Source organism: Mus pahari, chromosome 13 (assembly GCF_900095145.1).
Source record: "Mus pahari chromosome 13, PAHARI_EIJ_v1.1, whole genome shotgun sequence".
In the NCBI taxonomy this organism is placed as follows: Eukaryota; Metazoa; Chordata; class Mammalia; order Rodentia; family Muridae; genus Mus; species Mus pahari.
The window spans coordinates 3,168,681-3,175,976 of NC_034602.1; the positions used below are offsets into that span (position 1 = coordinate 3,168,681).

General features: G+C 42.6%; 1 pseudogene; it reads left to right on the forward strand.

Moving 5' to 3' along the window:
* Nucleotides 1-5,127: 5,127 nt before the first annotated feature.
* On the forward strand, nt 5,128-6,253 carry LOC110330832 (annotated as a pseudogene).
* The last annotated feature ends 1,043 nt before the right edge of the window (nt 6,254-7,296 follow it).

Below are 7,296 nucleotides of genomic sequence, written 5' to 3' on the forward strand. Positions count from 1 at the left end.
TACCGGTGTTCCCCTGTATTTCTTTAAGGGAGTTATTTATGTTCTTCTTAAAGTCCTCTATCAGCATCATGAGATGTAATTTTGAATCAAAATCTTGCTTTTCTGATGTGTTGGGATATCCAGGACTTGCTGTTGTGGGAGAACTGGGTTCTGATGATGCCATGTAGCCTTGGTGTCTTTTGGTAACGTACCTGCACTTGCCTTTTGCTATCTGGTTATCTCTGATATTAGTTGGTCTTACTGTCTCTTCTTTGAGCTTGTTCCTTTTGTAGGCCTGTAAGCCTGTGTCAGCACTCCTGAGAGACAAGCTCTCCCTGGCAGGACCCTTACACACAGGGCTGTGGAACAGCCCCAGATCCTGAATGCAGATGGTAACTGAAAGAACCCTGTCCCAGCTTCTGCACTGCTCCTTTAACATGTCACTTCCTGGCTTGTCCTGCCTTAGATACTCACCAAAAAGAAAATTGTGATCTCTATTGTTGTAAATCTTTAAACTAATGTTAAAATTATTATTTACCAATTGTGAATTAAGAAGGTGACAGAAGGGTACTGGTGTTTATGTCCAATTCACTCCTACTAATTATCTTGAATTCATTCATTGATATAGTAAAAGCTAAACTGAAACATCATATGGTTCCAGATTCTATATGGATTGTTCTATTACTTGTAAAGATGATTTGTAGCTCTAAACAATGGATTTGCATACAGTACTACATATTGTCTAATGGCAAATCAGAAAACAACTCTCAGTCCTGCCCTACTACAACTCCCTGCATGCACCTGAAGAGGCCACCTCTAACGTGAGACTCAGAAGTGAGACAGTTCCATAGCCACTCCCTAGTACTCCTCCTGCAATGACTGCAGCAATGCTAGAAGCTATGGTATCTATACTAGCTTGGTCAGAGCTCTATCATCCTTCCGTTTAGGTCCCATATGAAGAGTGAACTGTATTCTACCTTATCACACTGCCTGCCCCACAAGATGCCAGTTATAATCAGACACACTCAGCTCCACACACCTCTTAGGAGGACTGTTCTGACATAGTACATTAAGGACAACCAACAGCAGAAACACTGCGATGGTGGAAGGGAAGTGTAAGAACATAATCAAGAATAGCCAATTAATTATGGCATCATCAGAAACCAACAATCCTAGCAAACCAGCAATAGCACAACACACCTGAAGAGGAAGATGTTGACCTTAAACTTCATCTCATTAAGATCAAAGAGGCCTCTAAAGAGGATATAAATAATTCCCTTAAAGAAATACAGCAAAATACAACAATACAGGTGAAGGAAATGAATACAGTGATCCAAGACCTAAAAATAGAACTCAAAGCAATAAAGAAAACAAAAGTGGAAACAAACCTGGAGATGGATAACCTAGTAACTAGAACAGGAACTATAGAATCAAACATCACAAACAGAAAACAAGAGATAGAAGAAAGAATCTCAGGTATAGAAGATACCATAGAAATAATGGATCCAACAATCAATGAAAACACTAAATGTAAAAGGATACTAATGAAAACACCCAGGAAACTTGGGACACCAAGCAAAGAACCAAACCTTAGAATAATTGGAATAGAAGAGGGTGATAATGCCCAGTTCAAAGGTCCAGAAAACATCTTGAACAAAATCATGGAAGAAAAATTCCTTGACCTAGAAAAGAGATGGCTATAAATGTAAAAGAAGCTTACAGAACACCAAATAGATTATACAAGAAAAGAGCAACCTCCAACCACATAATAATCAAAGCACTAAATGTAGAGAATGAAGAAAGAATACTAAAAGCCAGGAGAGAAAATGGCCATGTAAGGAATAAAGGTAGATAGACCTATGAGAATTATACCTGACTTCTCAACAGACTCTAAAAGGCACAATATCCAGGACAGATGTCTTACTGATGCTAAGGAACCACAGATGTCAGACTGAATGACTACTATACCCAAGAAAACTCTCAATTTTCAGAGATGGACAAACCAAGATATTCTATGACAAACCAAATTTATATAATGCCTTTTTGCTAATCCAGCTATACAGAGGATAGTAGAGGGAAAACTCCAAGACAAAGAGGGTAACTATACTCATAAAAACACAAGAAATTAATATCTCACAGAAAAACCAAAGGAAGAAAATCACACACACAGTAGCACATCCAATATCCAAACAACAGGAACTAATAGTCATTGGTCGTTAATATCTCTCAACATAAATGGCCACGATTCACTAATAAAAAGACATAAGCTAACAAACTGGAATTTTAAAAAGATCCCTCATTCTGCTGCATATAAAAACCACACATCTGGAACAAAGATAGACACTACCTCAGCAATAAAGGACTAAACAAATAGACACAAGAAAAAGGTTGGAGTAGCCATTCTAATATCTAATAAAATAGACTTTCAACCAAAAGTTATAAAAAAATGGGGAAGAAAACTTCATATGCAACAGAGGAAAATTCCACCAAGATACTATCTCAATTCTGAACATATATGCTCCAAATGCATGGGCATCCACATACATCAAAGAAACTTTACAAACTCAAACCACAAATTGAAACTCAAACAATAATAGTGAGTAACTTAAACACTTGACTGTCACCAATGGACAGGTCATTAAAACAGAAAATAAACAAAAACTTGGGGCCATAAAAGGCAACCTGTTTTGGTTGAATGAAGCTTGCTCCAGAGACCCGGTAGAAAACTCTCAAGGAACAGAACAGTGAGCCATGCTCCCAGAGACAGGTGCCTGACAACACAGAGCCCCCCAATTCCATAATTCTATGACTATTAATCACACAGACAAAGCCTGGCTAGACTCCAACCCCACAGTTACCTGACTATAGCCAGGTATGCTCCTCCCCACAGTTACCTGGCAACAGCAAAGTAGCCTAACCCACCATTAAAGAAACTGATTAGCCCCTTCTCTCTCTTTAATCTCTCACTTTTCTTAATCTCATTTCTAGTTCTCCCTTTCTCCATCCCTTCCCCCTTCTCTCCATGTGGCCATGGCAAGTATCCATCTTTCTACCTTCTCTCTTTCTCCCTTCTTTCTACAAAACAACTCTAAAACCATCAACTGTCTCTGCTCATCAAGGCCTACTGTACTTGAATGGTGGGATAGGCTTTCCCCTAAAGAGCTGTTTCTAACCTTCCACAGACTACCTACAAAGGATTCCTGACTATGTGGGAATCACCCAGCACACCCGCTCCCCCTACCTTCTCCTCCTTTCAGGAGATGGTTGAAAACAATTTCTTTGTGATACAATGTCAGATTTTCATTATCTCTCCTCTTCTGACCATTTTTCTTCAATATATTGTCTTAATTATTTGTTTTCTTTTTATATTGTATATAAAATTTTACTAGTTTGACCAATGCCTAGCTTCTATATAAAATTTTAATCACAATCCAGGGTTTCTACCCCACCTTTAACCATTTAAATCCCAGATAAAGGATATACACACAATGTTTATATATACAATAAGCCTTAACAATACAGCAGTGCAGCTATCTATCCTTTTTGCTATTAGAATCTATTTTCCTATCTATAATTCTGAGTTATTACTTATTATGACTCATCTGGAACACTCTTAACTCCAACTGCCCAGCACGTAGGTCCATGATTTCTTGACTCCTAACACATAGCATCTTCCTCTTCCTCCTTTACCTTCTCTACCTTATGGGTTTTCTCCCACCTATGTCTCTTTGGTAAATCTTTTGCCTGATGGCACTTGTACTTACTAGCCAGACATTATTTGGGGGCAGGGTCACATGGGCCAATATATAGACTCTAGGTATTAGGAGCCTACACATTGCATTACAATAGACAGCAAGACAAAAACCTCAACAATTCCCTTTTTTTAGTCTAATGAAATGCTCCTTATTTCTCAGATATAAATTGTATACAGTTATAAAAATTATGAAAATAATCAGGTGTGACATACATTTATAACATCCAGTCTATTATATGTGGCAAATTAGATAAAGTATTTTATCATCTATCCTAACTTTATAATTCTGTACCTCAATCATCTCTGATTTTAACTTGTATTACCATCTGAAAAACATCTTTAAAAATGTAGAAAACCTTGTTTAATTTTAAACAACTTAAATTTAATTGTGCAACGATAACTCATCTTCAACTATGGCAGAGATTTGAGAAGTAATAAATATTTTAATATGCAGGAATGCACCTTCCAAAATTTAAACAATTGGCAGAGACTACTGACTGCTTAGACAGTCCTCAACATTCTTTATAATGTTGGAGCATCTATCTTCTAACTTCTTGCCCAGAACATCTGACAGACCTTAAATGAAAACAGGAATTAGGAAGGCCTAGCTTTCCCTGTCTTGGCAGAGCTGATCAGTTGACTCTATTGTGTTGTGGTAAATCTCCAACTCCAATAAACCCATGTAAAGAACACTCCATTCAGTTATAATATTTATAAGCTGCAAGCCTAGATTGGGCAGATATACCACTACATTATTCTATTCAACAGCTGTGAGGAGCGGGTTTGGCTGCGGCCCCTAGATGGCGCCTGGGACTGCTGCCAAGTCTAACGGCTAACAACTGACATCCTCATATCCCTCAAGATAGCCACATCCGTTAAACTGCACTGCACAGATGCACCACAACGAAAGATCAGATGACGTGACAAATGTCTCAGAGCCGCCGATGGACAGCGCAGTGGAGCCCAGTCTGGAGGAGTCAGTAGGTGATCACGGTGATGCGGGCCCAGGGATCCGCAAAGAAGAAATTAGTGAGATCAAGGAAACATGTGTGGGTCTTTGCACAACATCTTGCCCAAATCAGCTCCAACCAAGCGGTGATAACGGGTCAGAGGGCCTCTGCGCCCACTCAAGAGATGACAGAGACGAGCGAGGCCCGTTGGGTTGCCACGTGATCACTGGCTTGGGTGGTGCGCCTGTGGCCTCCAGGGTGGTTTGAGGTCCCAGGGGAGCGGCGAGGGAGGAACACGGTAGCCCCCGCAGCCTCGGCCAGCACCGCCTCCTCCTCGGCCACTGCTGCCCCCAATAATGGCCAGAATAAAAGTTTGGCAGCAGCTGCTCCCAACGGGAACAGCAGCAGCAACTCCTGGGTGGAAGGCAGCTCGGGCACTGTCCAATGACAAGATCAAGCCAGCCTAATGCCGCCAGGCGCTGTCCAATGAGGAGATCAAGCCAGCCTAACGCCACCAGGCACTGTCCAATGAAGAGATCAAGCCAGCCTAACGCCGCCAGGAGCTGTCCAACAACGAGATCAAGCCAGCCTAACAGCCGCCAGGTGCTGCACTACCACCCGGACAAGAACAAGGAGCCTGGCGCTGAGGAGAAGTTCAAGATCTCCGAGGCCTACAACGTGCTCAGCGACCCGCCAAGCGCGAGATTTTCGACCGCTATGGAGAGGAAGGCCTGAAGGGTGGTGGCCCCAGTGGCGGGAGCAGTGGTGGCGCTAATGGTACCTCTCTCAGCTACACATTCCACGGAGACCCCCATGTCATGTTTGCTGAGTTCTTCGGTGGCAGAAACCCCTTTGATACCTTTTTTGGGCAGTGCAATGGGGAAGAAGGCATGGACATCGGTGACCCATTTAACTTTCCAATGGGTATGAGTGGCTTCACCAACGTGAACTTTGGACGTCCCTGCCTTCTCAAGAGACCACCCAGAAGAAGCAAGATCCCCCAGCCACCCACGACCTTCGGGTCTCCCTTGAAGAGATCTACAGCGGTTGTACCAAGAAGATGAAAATCTCCCACAAGCGGCTGAACCCTGATGGAAAGAGCATTCGAAACGAAGATAAGATCCTGACCATTGAAGTGAAGACGGGCTGGAAAGAAGGGACCAAAATCATCTTTCCCAAGGAAGGGGACCAGACCTCGATCAACATTCCGGCAGACATCGTCTTTGTTTTAAAGGACAAGCCACACAATATCTTCAAGAGAGATGGCTCTGATGTCATTTACCCAGCCAGGATTAGCCTTCGGGAGGCTCTCTGTGGTTGCACTGTGAATGTCCCTACTCTGGATGGCAGGACCATCCCTGTTGTATTCAAAGATGTCATCAGGCCTGGCATTCAGCGGAAAGTTCCTGGAGAAGGCCTACCTCTTCCAAAAACCCATGAGAAATGTGGAGACCTTGTTATCGAATTTGAAGTGATCTTCCCTGAAAGTATCTCCATCTCATCCAGAACCATACTGGAGCACTGTTTGAACAGAAAGCAGCCCAACTTGCTACTGAAATTGAAGACATAAAGTCAAAGTATGATGAAGAAAAGAGTCTCCGAGCAGCTGCTGAACAAAAAGTGACACATTTGACAGAAGAATTAAACAAACAGACAACTGTAATTCAAGATCTGAAAACTGAACTGCTTCAGAGACCTGGTATAGAAGATGTTGCTGTACTAAAGAAAGAACTGGTCCAAGTTCAAACACTAATGGATAACATGACTTTGGAACGTGAGAGAGAATCTGAAAAACTCAAAGATGAATGCAAAAAGTTACAATCAGAACATGCTAATTCAGAGGCTACAGTAAACCAGCTAAGGAGTGAACTTGCCAAAGGCTCCCAAGAACTTGTCGTATATGTGCAGGAAATACAAAAACTTAAAGGTTCAATTAATGAATTAACACAAAAAACCCAGAACTTGACTGAAAATTTGTAGAAGAAAGACCTAGACTATGCCCACTTAGAAGAGAAGCACAATGAAGAGTCAGCAAGTAAGAAGACTCTCCAGGCAGCCCTCCACCAGCAAGACCTGGAGAAAGCAGGAGAGGCTAGGGAGGAGGAGGAGAAGGAGCTGCTACCAAGCCTGGATGTCTTCTTGAGCCACTACACAAGTGAGGACAACGCCTCCTTCCAAGAGATCATGGAGGTGGCCAAGGAAAAAAGCTATGCGAGGCACNTGTGGCTCTACCAGGCNNAGGAGGAATTTGAGAAGTGACAGAAAGATAATCTTGAACTCCCATCAGCAGAGCATCAAGCCATTGAGAGCAGTCAGGCTGGAGTGNAGACCTGGAAGTACAAGGCCAAGAACTCTCTCATGTACTATCCTGAGGGTGTCCCTGATGAAGAGCAGTTGTTTAAGAAACCACGTCAGATAGTACATAAGAACACACGTTTCCTCTGGGACCCCTTCAGTCAGGCTTTGAGCAGGTCCCAGCTACAGCAGGCAGCTGCCCTCAATGCCCAACACAAACGGCAAGGTCGGCCCTGATGGCAAGGAACTCATTACCCAGGAGAGGAGTTTGAGAAAGAGATCACCACCCCCAAGGATGTGTCCAGTGGCTTTCCTCAA